This window comes from Heteronotia binoei, chromosome 14 (assembly GCF_032191835.1).
Source record: "Heteronotia binoei isolate CCM8104 ecotype False Entrance Well chromosome 14, APGP_CSIRO_Hbin_v1, whole genome shotgun sequence".
Classification (NCBI taxonomy): domain Eukaryota; kingdom Metazoa; phylum Chordata; class Lepidosauria; order Squamata; family Gekkonidae; genus Heteronotia; species Heteronotia binoei.
Genome location: NC_083236.1, coordinates 21,975,099 through 21,991,832, shown reverse-complemented (window position 1 = coordinate 21,991,832; position 16,734 = coordinate 21,975,099).

The following is a 16,734-nucleotide window of genomic DNA, read 5'->3' as shown; positions in this document are numbered from 1 at the left end:
GCAGTCTCAGCGTCCACTGGGAGCAGCTGGTATGCTTGGGCCAGGTCCAGCTTCCCAAAAACCTTAGAGCTGGCCAGGCATGCGAGGACGTGGCTAACCACTGGGACAGGGTACAGGTTGTCCTGGAGCATTTTATTTATTGTGTATTTATAGTCTGCACATGTGCGCACATCCCCATTTGGCTTCACTGGAGTGACTATGGGGTCTCCCATGCAGCATAGGATACTGGCTCTAGCACTCCCTGGACCACGAGGTGGTCCAGCTCCGCTTCGATTTTTGGTTTTAAAGCGAACAGAACTCACCTGGCCTTCAACCTTATTGGTCTCACATGGGGGTTGAGCTGTAAGGTGATGGGAGGCCCCTTGTAGCACCCCAGGGTCCCATCGAATACCTCCAGGAATTCCCAGCACACATTTTCAAAATTGTGCTTTTGTATCTGCTGCACCTCAACTATACTGGCACTCCTCAGGGATGTGTCTTGAGTCCACTTCTTTTCACTATTTACATGTCTGATTGTGTTTCTAGTAGTCTGAGTAACAAAATCATTAAGTATGCAGATGATACGTTAGTGGGGCTCATCTCTGGAAATGATGAGTCTGCGTATAGGAGGGAAGTTCATCAGCTATCCCTCTGGAGTAAAGCAAATAACCTTATTTTTAATGTAAATAAGACGAAGGAAATTATAGTGGATTATAGGAAGAGTAGTCTGGACATTCAGCCATTGTTTATTGATGGGGTTATGGTAGAACAGGTGACAGAATGGAAGTTTTTGGGAATTACTATGAAACAGGATCTAACATGGGGGGCAAATACTTTAGCTCTAGAGAAGGCCCAGCAACGACTATACTATTTAAGACTCTTAAGATTACAACAACTGTCAGGGAGTCTGCTGGTTGCCTTTTATCGTAGTTCCATTGAGAGCATTTTATCTTATTGCCTCTGCGTGTGGTTTGGGAGCTGCACGGAAGCAGAGAGAAGGGTGCTCCAAAGAGTGATGGTGAGAGTACAGAAGATTTGTGGATGTTCTCTCCCCTCATTGGTGGATCTGTATGATATGGGATGTAAAAGGAAGATACAAATGATCTTAAGGGACCCTTCACATCCGGGCCACTTGCTATTTGAGATCTTACCGTCAGGTAGGCGATATAGAGTGTTGAAGGCTAAGACAAATAGATTCAAGGGCAGCTTCTATCCAAGTGCCGTGGTTAGGCTAAATGCAGGGTTATGAATGATTATTTGTTTTTAGATGCATTTAAATGGTCTATGTATATGTCCTTTTGTGGGTGTTGATGCGTTGGTATATTTGTGGAAGAGCACCTCATTTCGTTGCTCTCATTTTCTTTTTTGAGAACAATGACAATAAATTTATCTATCTATCTTTGTATGCCCAGAGGTCTGAACCAGGCCAGACCAAGTAATGTGGTGAGCTGGCGCTTGACCATGAGTATGTCCAGTGCACCAAGTTATTGAACTCTACCCTCACAGTGCCCATCCCAAAATCCATACGGGGTTTTTCTGGAAGTCCCGCAATATAAAAAGCAGGCTGAAACAGGGGCCGGCCGTGGAGGCAGAGTTTTCTTACGGACTCCTCTGATATTATGGAGATGAAGGATCCCGAGTCCAACTCCATTATGCAGGGAGCACCCTCGATTTGGGCCAACACCTTGACCTTATCGGGGGTGTCCAGGGGCAAATTCATTACCTGGATGCTGGCTGATATGGTCATGTGAGTGTCAGTTGAATCGTGGTGTGTGGACTGGTGTCTGCAGTTGGTCTTGGCCCAACAAGTGCGCGCAATGCGGCCCACTTTTCTGCAGCTCCTACAATCAGCGTTGCGGCGGGGCAGTCCTGTCATGTGGGTCTCCACAGCTGGCGCACTTTGTGCTGGCGGGCCTCTCTGTAGCTCGCAGCCAGATGGAAGATTTTGTCCTGTTTCCTGGTTGGCGGCGGAGCTGGTGTGCCTCTTCCTCCTCATGGTTGCCTGACTCTATCTCCTCATGGTGGATGGCTTCTGCCTGAGGGCTGGAGTGAGCCTTGACGGCTCTCTCAAAGGCAGTGGCTTCATTGAAGGCGAGTTGCAAAAAGCTTTTGCTGTAGCCTTTCGTCCCGGAGGCCCCAGACAAATTGATCCCACAGGGCTTCCTCCAGCTTGTTAAAGCTGCATTTTCCAGCGATTTGGCGGAGAGCAGCCAGGTAGATGGCAGCCGTCTCTCCCACTCCCTGATCCCTCTTGTGGAACAGGAATCAGCAGGCGATGATGGATGGCTGAGGTGAGAAATGCCCGGTCAGGAGTTTGCTCCTCGTAAGTTTTCGTGGTGACTTTCATGGGGGCAGAGAGACCTTTGGCGATCTCGAATGTGGCATCCCTGCAGACATTCAGGAGCACGTCTCGCTTCCGGCTGTCATCTGTAATCACGCCTGTAGGTAGCAGTCGACACGCTCTGCATAGGTCTCCCACCTTTCAGGTTTGGCGGGATCAAACTCTGTGATGTGGCCCGTCATCCCACTCGAGGTTGCCATGGCGACGGCGGGCGCTCCGGCGGCGGTGGGCACTTCTGCCCCTCTGGGCAGCATGCCTTCTTTGTCTCCAGCCAGGTCAGCAATTTCCCAATGGGTGAATTAGCTGCCCACGGACCTGGCTAGGATCCCGTCCTCGCCGCCAGTGTAATGTACTGAGTTCCAAGACGTTGAGAAAGCCACATGCTTTATTGGCGAGTACATCACAAAGAGACATGGTGGGGCCGGGTCCCCGATTATATACATCTCCCGGAACAACCCCCTTACCTGGCCAGGTCCAATCTTGGCTGGTTAAACTTCCTGCCACAGATCTCATAGGCGGAGTGCATTTTTATCCTTACGTCCAGCAACCTGCGGTTTCCCACTGGTCACATCTGCGCGTGCGCACTCACGCTGTGTTATAAATTCAGGGACCGAATTGCAAGACACAAAAATGAAGTTCTCCTGCAGAAGTCTCAGGATGAAACTGTGCAGGATAATGGAGACATCCAATGGGCTTAGGCTGGCAGGGCTTGGGTTCAGATCTGCCCACAGCCATGACGCTCTCTGTATAACCTACCAACCATGATCATTTCTCCCAACTTAATTTTCTTCCCAACATTGTTGGAAAGATGAAATGACATAGTCACTGGCAGCTTCTTGGATGAAAGGCTGAACAGTTTCATAAATGAATGGAACTTACAAAATTCAACTTCATATAAGTGGGGTTTATGCTTCTCTAGGGAAATACCTTCTGTGTCATCTAGACTGATTACTGTTGTTGGCTTTCAGTGCTATCCTATGCAGAATTATGTTCTCCTAAGCCCATTGACTTTGCTGAACCCAAACCAACATAATTCTGCTTACGACTCTGCCATTTATAAAAAATGCTTATTGCTGCGGTGTGGTTTCACATAGGGCCCATTCCATAGACTACTAAGAGCAGAACGGATTAACTAATGACTCAGATAAAACTTCCAGGAAATCTGCATATTCCTTGACTAGCTTTTAGTACAAGATGGAACTAAGAAATAAAAATGTCAGAAGGAGCTTGTTTGGATGCCTCTTTGAAACACCTCCAGCTTCCATCTAGTCAGGCAAAGGTTGAAGAGGGCCCTCCTGCATAAAACTCTCTACACAACTGGGAAGGCTGAAATAGCCCAATCACATTGGAAGGAAGCTAATGTATCACTTGTGTAGACTGCTTTCAGAACTTCTCTGGAACACGTGGCAATCAGAGGTGGGAACAATGACCATGGTCCTGCTAACACCTTTCACAAATTCGAGGAATCATGCTGAATATCATTGGGACATGGTTGCCTTTTATTAATTTTAATTGGATTATTGGATGTACATTTGTTACTTCCTTGCAACATAATCGAAAGATCTGTAACATATGTGATGTGAGGGGTTGAATGAAGCTGCAAGCAATACTCTGCCAAGAATCTTAACTCCCAGCAGAGTCACTCATGATGAAATGGTCAAAGCTGAGACACCAGACTAAGATACATCCAACCCTTTATTTCGGTCTGTTTGTAATTGCTAGCTGATCCATTGCTGCTAGAGTTGAACCGTTTTTAATTAGATCCTCCTCCACTGAGTTTTCAAGGTGTATAACTATTCTTCTGGATCTTTGCAGTTCCTCCAGCCAGGTGATTAGATCTTGTTGTGATTCTCTGCCACAGTCTTTTAATGTCATTTCTGTGCCCCTGGCAACCCATTTAGGAATCAATGGTCACACTAGCAGAAGACAACTGACACTTGTAATGGTGATAGGGGCAGATAAAAACCTTGGGCGGCAGCAATACTAGTCTAGAAAGTGACATGGATAGAGGGTCAGGGCTGGATTTAGGGGGGCAGAGGGGGCACCTGCCCCGGGTGCTGCCCAGGGGCACTAAAAGGCTCCACCAATCAATGGGCACTTGAACACCCTCCCCTCCTTCCTGCCCCCTGCTTTTCTCCTTCCTGAGCCCGTGCACAGACCCAGGAAGGATAAAGGGATGGGGGGGAGGCATGGCAGTGTTTGCTACATCCTTGGAGCCTGCCTTTCAATGGAAGGCAAGCTTCAAGCAAATGCTGCCCCCCCCGCCCCTTTCTCCTTCCTGAGTCTGTGCACAAACTAATGACTCATGGGGGGGGGGCGAAGACTGGGGGGTGAGGTGTGCTTTGGCTGCAGGGGGTGGGGACACCTTGCCTGGAATGGTGGGCATGCCCCCACACCATTTTTTGAGTGGAGGCACCATTTGTTTAGTTTTGCTCTCACTCAAAAAAATGGGTAGATCCAGCCCTGCAGAGGATCTTTAATTGGCAATGGTAGTGACACTTCAGCTAACCCCGGTTAGTACTTTGCAGAAGAAGGCAATAGTAAGCCACTTTTGATCATAACATACCTTGTTAAAAACCTTATGATGAAACAACTCAAAACAAAAGAAGATACGGGTCTATTATGCATGGGTGTTTTCCTTCACTTTCACAGTGCATATCTGTTGGGTTTTCATTGTCATTCTGCATTGATTTTCCTCCCTTCAGCACTCAGTTCATTTTCTGGTTGCTGTTTCCCCAGGTTTTCTGAGAGTACTTTTATGCAGATTTCCCTCCTCATTTCACTTCCAAGCCAAAGGTCACTCCCCTGCCTACACTGAAGTCATTCTGCCTACTCTGCACCTTCTGCCGTCCTCCCCCCTTCATTAGTTTCCCCCTCATTTAAAATTGTTACAGGTTTTTTTTTCTTTACAAGCAGCATGAGTCTAGAGATATATGATTATCACTAGTCTTGGGTCACTGAATAAAAAAAATTAAAATGATAAAAGGGGCTGTGTAAGGTTTAGTTCCCTGCTGGTATTGACTTGAAGGGGGGAGAGGAGGCAAATGAGAGTGTTCCCAATGTGAAAAAAAGGATTTTGGTGCTCCATGCAAACAAAGTGAGTGGGGGGATTGTCAGTGTGAAATGAAATTGACATGAGGTATAAAGAGAGAGACACTGGGATGGGAAGCCTAAAGCTTTGAAATTTTTCCCTTTGATGCTTTAGTGAACAATTTTTTTGGTGGAGGGGACCATTTTGGCATTTTCTGGAAACCTAACATTAAAATGGCAGCTGAGCTCCATGGACCTTCTCCAAACTGCCAAACCTAATAATAATTTGGGGTTGATCCATTAAGAAGACAGAGTGTAATTGGCACTGGACAGGCTTTGAAAAACTTTAAAAGCCAAGATCATGACTAATGTGCAGGATCAAATTAGAGAATCACACAGAAAACCACCTAAATCCACAAGGAAGGGGAGGAAATTAATGTCGCATTGGCGAAAATACCCCCCCCCCATTTATTTCAGTTTAGTGGCACAAGGCTAAAAAAGCTCTTCAGAACTTTTGCCAGAAGACTCCTCCTCCATATAAATTGCAGCCCTGTACAAAGCGTAGTGGAGTTGCACCTGACTTTGCACAGATGTGCAAGTGCACACACACATGTTGCCAACAATCACCGCTTGAAGTGCCAGTGGGTTCTACTGTGCTTTCTGTACACTCAACATGTTTCCCCATATTATGAGACTGTGTGACTCTTTCCCATTTTTCACAGTGGCTAATAACATAGCAGAGAATCCCCTGGTGCTCAGCAATATGGAAAATGAGACTTCCCAGCTGCATGTCAGTTTCAAAAAAGTCTGGTCAGTTAGTTTCAACATGGGGTTTCCCCCCTTTGCCTGCATTCTTTTCTGTTTCCTTTCATTTAATAAACTAATGCTAAAATGCATGCACAAAACCAGAGCCATGAGAATTTAAGTGGAAGGCTCTTGCTGGACGCTACTGAACAGCTGTGATAGGGCAATTGTGTAAATTTTTAAAATCTTTGGGCAGCACCCTCCACACATCACAAGTGGCATTCTACCTTGATTTAGAAAAGAGCAGGTTTTAAAAACTGTAGCTGCAGAATAAATACGCCGAAGGAAAAAGAATGGTATGTAAGCGAGACACAAAATCCGAAGTCAAGCTTAAAGGTTTACTGCTTTGAAAATCTGCAGTTTATGTTTAATTCGATTTATACCCCGCCCTCCCCACCGATGCGGGCTCAGGGCGGCTTACATCAGATCATAGTATACTATGATTGCAATCATAAAATCAATAAAACCATTAAACAAAATAAATTAAAAACAATAGACAGTTGGTGCTAACAAATTAGATGTTACTCATATTCTCAGGACAACAGTTGTTCCAGGAATTCTCCTACGGTCGACTGAAGGCTTGCCGGAAGACAGCAGTTTTACAGGCCTTGCAGAACTGAGCGAGGTTCCGCAAGGCCCTAACCTCCTCTGGCAATTGATTCCACCAGGAGGAGGCTGCCACTGAAAAGGCCCGATCCCTGGTGATTGACAGTCTCGCCTCCTTCAGCCCGGGGATCACTAGGAGATGTTGAGATAAAAGAAGGGTGGGATTTCCCATTATACACTGAAGGAGAAAACAGTTTATTGGGTGGGGAGGTGTGGGGTTTTGGGTAAAGGAAATGACTTAAAATTTCTGGCAGCTCGAGAGTCCTGGGGGAGAGAAGTGAGCACCAGGATATAGAGGGCAGAGGTTACAGACATTAACTAAATAAGTGTGAGGGCCTCTGTTCGGGCTATCAGTTTCTCTTATTGCCCTGTTTCATAAATAAGGCAGCAGTACTAAGAACACTTTGCTGGAACTAAGCCATGCTAAATAATACGGAGCTTAATTCTCAGTAGCGGCCCCATGGCTCAGAGTGGTAAAGCAGCAGTACTGCACTACTGTGGTCTGAACTCTCTGCTCACGACCTGAGTTCGATTCTGGCGGAAGCTGGATTCAAGTAGCTGGCCCAAGGTTGACTCAACCTTCCATCCTTCTGAGGTCAGTAAAATGAGTACCCAGCTTGCTGGGGGGAAAGTGTAAAGAGACTGGGGAAGGCAATGGCAAACCACCCCGTAAAAAAGTCTGCCATGAAAACGTGAAAGCAACATCACCCCAAAGTCAGAAACGACTGGTGCCTGCACAGGGGACCTTTCCTTTTCCTAATTCTCAGTAGTCTTGCTTAGAATTGCTCTCTTTGTCACTTACAGCATCTGACGAGTCAACAGTACCGGGTAACCAAAATGAATAGCAGAAGGACTGAAGGGAATATAAAAAAGGCTAGGGGCTCTGTAAATATTCCTGGTTTCTCTGGTGCCTGTCTGCAGAGCACTTTGTATAAGTATTCTGGAGTTTCAAGCACCCCTTTAGCTGGGAATTATTATTTCCTTAAAGCGTCTCTTATAGTGTGTGAGCAATAGTGTGTGTTAGGAATATACTGCATCATTTTTGTGTTTCAAGTTTTTCTTTCTAATCATATGGACTAGAACCTTATATACTTTATACTAGGTGCTAACATTCTCAGGGCTTTAACCCCCCAACCTACAGCCTTCTGATAGAGAGCTTACCAGTACCCACTTCTCATCTATATATACATAATGGCTACAGTCTTCTTTTATAAAGCACCTATTTAACTATTGCAAAAATTGTAGGAAAGAGCTATGGCCCTGTGAAGTCAGGGAATTACTGTGTTAAGAACATTAGAGAAGCCATGTTGGATCAGGCCAATGGCCCATCCAGTCCAACACTCTTGTCACACAGTGGCCAAAAAACAAGGTGCCATCAGGAAGTCCACTAGTTGGGCCAGGACAGTAGAAGCCCTCCCACTGTTGTCCCCACCAAGCACCAAGAATACAGAGCATCACTGCCCCAGATAGAGAGTTCCATCCATACCTGTGGCTAATAGACACTGATGGACCTCTGCTCCATATGTTTATCCAATCCCCTTTTGAAGCCATCTATGCTTGTAGCTGCCACCACCTCCTATGGCAGCGAATTTCATGTGTTAATCACTCTTTGGGTGAAGAAGAAATTGCTCAGCAATTTCATTGAGTGCCCACAGGTTCTTGTATTGTGAGAAAGGGAGAAAAGTACTTCTTTCTCTACCTTCTCTATCTTGTGCATAATCTAAGAGATTGGGGAGGCCGGTTTAAGTTGTAGCAAGAGTATACAGGGTGGCCAGCTTACACTTGGGAAATTCCTGAATATTTGGGGGTAGTGCCCAGGGATAGTAGAGCCTGGTGAGGGGAGGAAGATCAGTTAGGATGTGATGCCATAAGTGTGCCACCATCCATAGCTGCCATTTTGTCCAGGGGAATAGTAGTCTGGAGATCAATTGTAATTCTAAGAGAACTCCAGGTCCCACCTAGAGGTTGGAAACTCTGTATTGCATAGCAACATAGCCTGGGAGAAACATTGGTTCCCAGGGCCAGGCATAAAGAGGAAGGAGAAATTCCACATCATTGTTCCCAGGGCCTTTTCTCCAAAAATAGCTCATCAGGAGCTCATTTGCATATTAGGCCACACGCCTGACACCGAGCCAGCTGGAACTGCGTTCCTGTACATTCCTGCTCAAAAAAAGTCCTGATTGTTCTTGTGCTGAGCAAGTGAGATTGAACACAGATGCAATCAGTTCCACCCGATATCCATAATCTGATAAAAACCAATAAGAGGCCTGCAGGATTTGACTTGCCATGTAAAGTATGGAAGATAGCTAATAGAATACAGACAGGCTTTGGCAGTTGTGTAGACCTGTTTTGTTTTTTTTTAATACCGTCATCACCTGCGACTCCTTGAGTGCTTTCATCAGCGCTGCCTTCGCACCATCCTCAACATCCACTGGAGTGACTTTGTGACCAACACTGAAGTCCTCAAGCGGGCAGAGGTTACAAGCATCGAGGCACTGCTGTTGAAGACGCAGCTGCGCTGGGCAGGGCATATTTCTAGGATGGAAAACCACCGCCTTCCCAAGATTGCTCTGTATGGCGAACTTTCCACCGGCCATCGAAATTGAGGGGCACCAAAGAAGAGGTACGAGGACTCCTTGAAGAAATCCCTTGGCACCTGTCGCATCAACCATCACCAGTGGTCTGACCTAGCCTCAGATCGCAAAGCATGGAGGCACACCATCCACCAGGCTGTCTCTTCCTTTGAGAACGCACGCATAGCTGGTCTTGAGGACAAAAGGAGATTGAGGAAGAATCGCACTGCTACAGCACCAACCCCAAATCAGACTTTTCCCTGCAGCCACTGTGGCCGGATCTGCCTGTCCCGCATTGGTCTTGTCAGCCACCAGCGAGCCTGCAGCAGACGTGGACTACTGCACCCTTCTTAAATCTTCGTTCGCGAAGTCAAGCCGAGAGACAGAGAGACCTGTTTTTTAAGTGGGGCAAAATACCAGGGCCCAAATGTGATTGCGGCGCAGCTCACCATACTATTTGCCATCTGTCACAGGAATGTGAGAGTCATGCTTCCAGGGAGATGTAATAGAGCTCTTTGAACTCTCCCCAGCTGTGACTGAGTGGATTGAAAATCTAGATATTAGTATTTAGACGATTGCCCGATCGGTCTGCATACTAGATGTATCATCTTGGTTACGTTACATGTATTATTACATACTTCCAGTGTGTAACTCTGCCATATGATAAATAAATAAATGTGCAAGTGAGGGAATTGTGAGAGGATCTCGTTTGCCTTGTGTCTTCTGCTGTGGCATTTGGTGACCATGGAGTTAACTTCACAGTACAGCACAGCCCCCCTCCCAAGCATGTCTCATTCATCACTATGAAACGGTTGAGAAGACTTCTTCAATCAAGTCTGAATAGCCTTACAAAGAGGGGCAATACTGTACTGAATGAAAAGTGCTAACATAACAAAGATATTCAGTACCATTGCTAGGCATTTTGTTCTGCTTGATTTTTAGATGGTTACATCAATCCCAGACCACTGGAATTTCTGCTGCACCTAGCTGGTACGGAATACAAATTTCACCTCAGCTGCAAAGAACTGGTCGGTCAGGTCCTTGCTGAATGGCATTTCTCTAAGAGGTTAAGGAGCCATCAGGTGTGTGTGGGGGGACTAATCTGTAATTTTGTTGTGGATAGGATTGAGAGTATGTGGCGAACTTTATCATGAAACAGAGAGGTGTGTTGGACTGACTGGGGAGGGATCTCTCCACTAAGTTCTAAAACACACACTCAAACAGTTATAGGTTTCAGTCTCTCCTGAGCTGTTATCATTCATGTCATGCTGAAGGTAAGAAATAATCCAAATGTGTCTTATCTATAGACTGCTCATACAACCCCTAGATTGTCTGTGGGGGGGAGGGTTTGGAATTCTAGCTTTATCTGCCCCTAGCTTTAGAAGAAGAGGAAGTGTCTGCTACCTTTTAGAACTACTCAGGGCTTTTTTTGAGCAGGAACACTGGCTTGGTGTCGAGTTGTGGCCCAATATGCAAATGGGACCCTGCTGGGCTTTTTTCTACAAAAAAGCCTTATGTGAAACAATGGTAATGTCACAGGGTGTGGCCTAATATGCAAATGAGTTCCTGCTGGGCTTTTTCTACAACTAAAGCCCTGGAAATACTCATATCTTGCCTTTCTCCCAGGGCCGTAGCTGAGATTTTGAGTTTGGTGGGAGCACACAACCAGGAATTTTTTTTGTTTGTGGGGGGAGGCAGGGGGCTGCTTGGTTTGGTGGCCCAGCCAGGCTCTCAGCACTGGAAGGCAGGTAAGGAGCTGGCCCCAGCTGGCCATGACCGGAGGCAGGGAAGCTGAGCCATGCTGCAGCCCAAGGCTAGCCCCCCCCCCCCCCTCGGCTTCTCTCCTTCTAGCCCTCTCGCTTGGGCAAGTCTGGGGCAGGGAGGAGAGGGCCTCTTGGCTGCAATAGAAGTCGGATGTGGTAAGTGGTGGGGCTGGGGCCGTGGCCTTTGTGTTTAAGTGGTGGGGCCCACAGCGTAGCTTTGGGCCTGCTTTCTTCACAGACTAAAGGCAGCTAAAATATCCTAAACGGCAAATGGCACATACACAAAAATGACAGCCAAACAGCAGATTATGTAAACCAAATAACATGGTCATTATAACCAAGATTGAACAACAGTTGCCTTTCTGAGACATAGCCCAGGATGGTGCCTTCTGGACGTCCCTTGGTGAGGTGTTCTGTAGAGTTGGACCACTACCTGAGAAAGCCCTGTCTCCTGCAGAGCAGCAACACAAGGGTCTGTCAGAGCACCAAAAGTAGAGACTGACTTGAGGAGGACAACTGGTGCCCATCTTCATGGGGGAAAGAAATGCAATTTTTCAGATAGGTACATCCCAGGTCATGAAGGATTTGAAAAGTAAGTACCCGCACCTTCACTTAAACTCGGAAGTAAATAGGCAACCAGAGATGATGGCTCAAAATCTGTATTTGTTGTTCCAGTCAACCAATGGGCTCCTTTCTTTTCCACTAAAGCAGAGGTGTCAAACTCATTTGTTATGAGGGCCTGATCTGACATAAATGAGACCTTGTCTGGCCAGGCCGTGTGTGTCATAAAATGTAATGCCCGGGAGTGGAGATATTAACTTTATAAAGGATACAGACAAACACAATTAAATATATTTTTTTAAAAAAACTTAAAATAAAACATGCTTAAAACATGAGCACTCATGGGACTTAAAGGTGCTTTCTTTGTATCTCTTCCATGGGATCCAGGGAAATTCATTTCATTTTATTCGATTTATATCCCGCCCTCCCCACCGAGGCGGCTCAGGGCGGCTCACAACATAAAATTCTAACAATAAGATTAATGAATATTAAAATACATTAAATAGTTTACAGCAGTTAAAACAAGAAAACAAGAAAACGATCTATCAATGTGCTATCCTACAACCTTTCTTTGGGGTTTTTCAGGTACCTGGGGGGGCATCTGGGAGAGAGCTACGGTCTCCCCATCGTGCACCCAGGTCTCAGTCACGCATGCCAGGTCCATATCCTGCTCAGGCAGGAACTCCCGAAGGGTAGAGGTCTTATTATTTATGGACCTGGCATTGCATAACACCAGTGACAGAGGCGAGTAATTTAACCTGGCCCCACTACCTGCCACCGTCGGGATGAGACACAGGCTGGAAGGGGGTCGAGCACTGTCATCTCTCGGCCTCCTTCCCTTATAATTCTGCCTGTTCCCACCGTCATACCTTCCCCTCCCCAGGAGTACTGGAATCCCCAGGCCAGTCATCTCCTGCTGGTGTCCACCAGAACTTCAGACCGGTGAAATAGCTGAACCTACTCCCTCCTCAACCCTCCCTTCTCTAGCCAATCTATCAATTATGCTAACCTGCCAATAGTGTCTAATGGTTATTTAATTAAAACCCCCACCCCAAATCTACCCATTGATTCATTAGCTAGAAAATAATTAATTAATTAACTCCATTGGCTCCTTAAGTATAAAACCCTCCCAATCAATTACTCTTCCCCAATTAATTTGCCACAGATACAGCTTCCTCAAATTAGCCAATTAATGAAACAGTAATCTAATTTAAATAACCAATAAATTATCATCAGCAATCCAATTCTGTTAATATTGACAGTTAAGATCAACTAGAGTTAAAAGGAGTTAAAAGGGGTTTAAAAGAACTAAATAAAGCGCTGCTATATTTAAAGTGTCGGTGTCTGTAAAGTGCAAGTGTTCTTGTTCTTGGGTCGCGCCGATGTCCGAAAAGTGCAAATGTTCTTATTCTTGGGGCGATAACCGTAAAGTGCAAGTGTTCTTGTTCTGGGGGGCGTGGTCATACCCAGGGGAACAATAATGCTGTAATGCTGTCTGGCGAGCCTGAAGCAACCCACCGCACAACATAGGGGACCGGGGGGGGGGGGGTGCCAGCCTCCCTGTGCCCCACCAGTCGCGCAGCTGAGCCTCTCAGGGACCCAGAAAATCACAGGCGTCATACAATAGCCTGCAGATGTCTCAGCCCCGCCAGGCGATCTTCCGGCCACACCACACCGCTCACCGCTGGTCTTTTCCAGCCTGTTCAGGCTCCCCAGTTCTTCGTCCACAGCGCACAACCTCACCAATCATGGCAGCACAAGGGGGGGAGGGATAGGAGCCATCATCCCGTCGGTAGCCCCAAGCTACCTCGGTACTTCGCCCCGTCGTCTCTCCTCACAACTCGACCGTCGCCTCTCCCAACAGCTCGGCCGGTGCCGCCTCCTGCTAGCGTGGAAATGGGCAAAGGAAGCTCTGGCTCTTTCCCTCCTTCCCAGGGGACCAGGAGGGGGAGGAGCTTCAGTCCATAGAAGGAAGAGAGGGTTGGCTGATTAGTTCTGCTGTGCAATTGAGAGAGCCTGGCAAAGCAAGCTATTCCTCCCCAAGGGAGAAACCTCAGCCAATGGAGAAAATAGAGGTTTTGCTCTGTAGCTCCTGTGTGATTGAACAAGCCTGGCAAAGCAAGCTGTAATGCAGAAGGAAGCAAGAGAGAAGGAGAAGGAAGTAGACGGCAGCCAGTTGCTTGGGAGCCTGATAGGAGCCCTCCAAGGGCCTGATTCAGCCCCCAGGCCACATGTTTGACACCCCTGCAGTAGAAATTACAGGGTCAGTGCAGCTGGGCCAGCTGAGCCCAGGGAAGAGGATTCCAGTTGCCTCAGATGTTGCTGGAAGAAAGGGCTCTTGGCAACAGCAGCAACAACCCTGGACTTCCTTGGTGGTCTCCCATCCAAATAATAACCAGGCCGGACCCGGCTTAGATTCCAGTCTCTGACGGGATCAAGCTAGCCTGAGCTATCCAGGTTGAGGTCATCTGCTCAATACATTCCCTTAATCATGCAACTATGCTCAGATCTCCCACTGGTAAAAACAACTATTTTGGAATTGCAATGGTTAACATGTCAAGAGATCATTATCACAATGTTCTCAACATACATCTTAAACCTATAGTGGCACAGGAGAGGAGTACAGTGTCATCTGCATAAAGTTTGAAAGCCAGTTTGGAGAGATGAAAGCTGGGGTCAGATAAATTTTTATCCATTGAGTTAATATAAAAATTGAATTGAGTGGGTGCCGGAATACAGCCCTGCTTAACACCACTGTAAGTAGGAACAGAGGCTGACAGATACCCAGCATGGTTACAATTAAGCTGTAGCCAAGTGTTTTCATATAAGTGTTGGATAATAATTAGCAGCTGTCTACCTATCCTTGAGTTTACTCCATAGTCTAACCCTTGGGATAAGACCAAATGCTGACTTAAAACTAATGAAAGCTGCATAAAGGGTGCCATCCTCACTGAGGTATATTACCTACCAGATGCTGAAGAATAAGGCCCTGGTCTACCATTGTGAGGAGCCCCATGGCACAGAGTGTTAAAGCTGCAGTACTGCAGTCCTAAACTCTGCTCACGACCTGAGTTCGATCCCCGGCAGAAGCTGGGTTTTCAGGTGGCCAGCTCCAGGTTGACTCAGGCTTTCATTCTTCCAAGGTCTGTAAAATGAGTACCCAGCTTGCTGGGGGGAAGTGTAGATGACTGGGGAAGGCAATGGCAAACCACCCTGTAAAAAGTCTGCCGTGAAAACATTGTGAAAGCAACGTCACCCCAGAGTCGGAAACAAGGGGACCTTGCACAGAGGACCTTTCCTTTCCACCATTGAAGGGCCTGCTCTTAATCCAGCTGGTTCATCCTCTAGATCAGAGGTGGCCAAACTGCAGCTCGGGAGCCAACTGTGGCTCTTTCACACATATTATGTGGCTCTTGAAGCCCCACCGCCCCTGTGGCCGGCTTGGAGAAGGCATTTCTCTCTTTAAATCACTTCTTCAAGCCAAGACAGCCAGCGGCTTGGAGAATGCATTTATAGTTAAAGGTGCTTTCTTCCCACCTCTCCCTCCCTCCTCCCTCTTCCATCTATTTACCTTCCTTCCTTCCTGTCTTGTGACTTTCAAAGATCTGATGTTCATGTCTTGCGGCTCTCAAACATCTGATGTTTATTCTCTGTGGCTCTTACATTAAGCATGTTTGGCCACCCCTGCTCTAGATAGAATGATTTCAAGGTCTAATCCAGGGGTGTCAAACTCATTTGTTATAAGGGCTGGAACTGACATAAATGTCCCCCTTTGGCTGTGAGTTCCCAAGTTAGATTATTCATTTAGGCATCCATTCTCAGGTTCATTCAGCAGAGGCAAGCTCACTCAAAACATCATCCATTTATTTGCATGGAGACAGTTCCAGGAAGCAACAGCTTTAGCTAGCATGCAAACATTAGAAAGTGAAATTACTTGAGTTACATTGCAGCACAGGCAAAGTTGCAAAGAAAATGCAGAATGGATTTTCCATTAAGGTCTCTGGGCCCAGTTAGACTACCCTGGGACTGGAATGACCGCCACTAGAGTGAAATGACAGTCCCTGGAAGTACCAGAAACATTTGGAATACAGGCTGTAAGACTGGATCCAAGTAAATAATGCAAGAAGAACTGGTGCCTGCCCATCCAAATTTACTTTTAGAAAATCTGCAGGGATGTTATCACCACTTGGGGCTTTACCTGATCTCAGACACTGGATCAGGTTGGTAATGGCTCTTCATAGATTACCAAAAGCACGGCAGAGCCAGTAGAAATGGCTAAAAGACCCAACTATGTGGGCAGGTGCTGATCATGGGTTCTTTCCATAATCAACACCCTCCTCTGGTTCCATGGTTGGGTCTGATATGATTGACCCTGTCCTTCTGGCTGTGTTCTTTAAATATCAACCCATCTACATGGGAGGTGGTCATAGAAAAACATACGCCATGTGGTTCAGGAAGCGTCTTATTTCTGAAATAGATTCAGGTGGGCAGCTGTGTTGATCTGAAGCAACAGAACAAAGTTTGAGTCCTGTCACACCTTTAAGACCAACAAAGTTTAATTTGTAGGTATAAGCTTTCAAAAGCGTATACCCAGAATTTCATGAAAGCTTATTCCCAGAAATAAACTTTGCTGGTCTTAAAGGTGCCACTGGACTCAAACTTTGTTCTATTTTGTTTCTGAAATAGCATTGTTGTGTGCTTCCAAATCTATGTTTCTTTGTTTTACTTTCTTGTGTGCGGGCCAGAATAAATAGCCATGTTAACAAATACAGTTATGAAGGATTGGATTTTAATGAGAGACTTGTGACTTTTGTGAATGCAGGAAGTCTTAGTTTTGACGTCAAAAGATTAAATTTGCAGAATGGCTCTGTGATCTAGCATTTCTGCGAAACATGACCCATAAATTCGACAGGCATGTAAGGAGATGTCTGGAGCCTTTGGAGCCGTTCCTCTAGGGGATTTGGATTTGCCACAACAATGAGAAGGACTATGAACTTATGCTCTAAATGAAAATTTCAACAAGGAACTTCCCTGAAAAATCGTATGGAACATTAGTGAAAGAATTGGTTAGCTATTT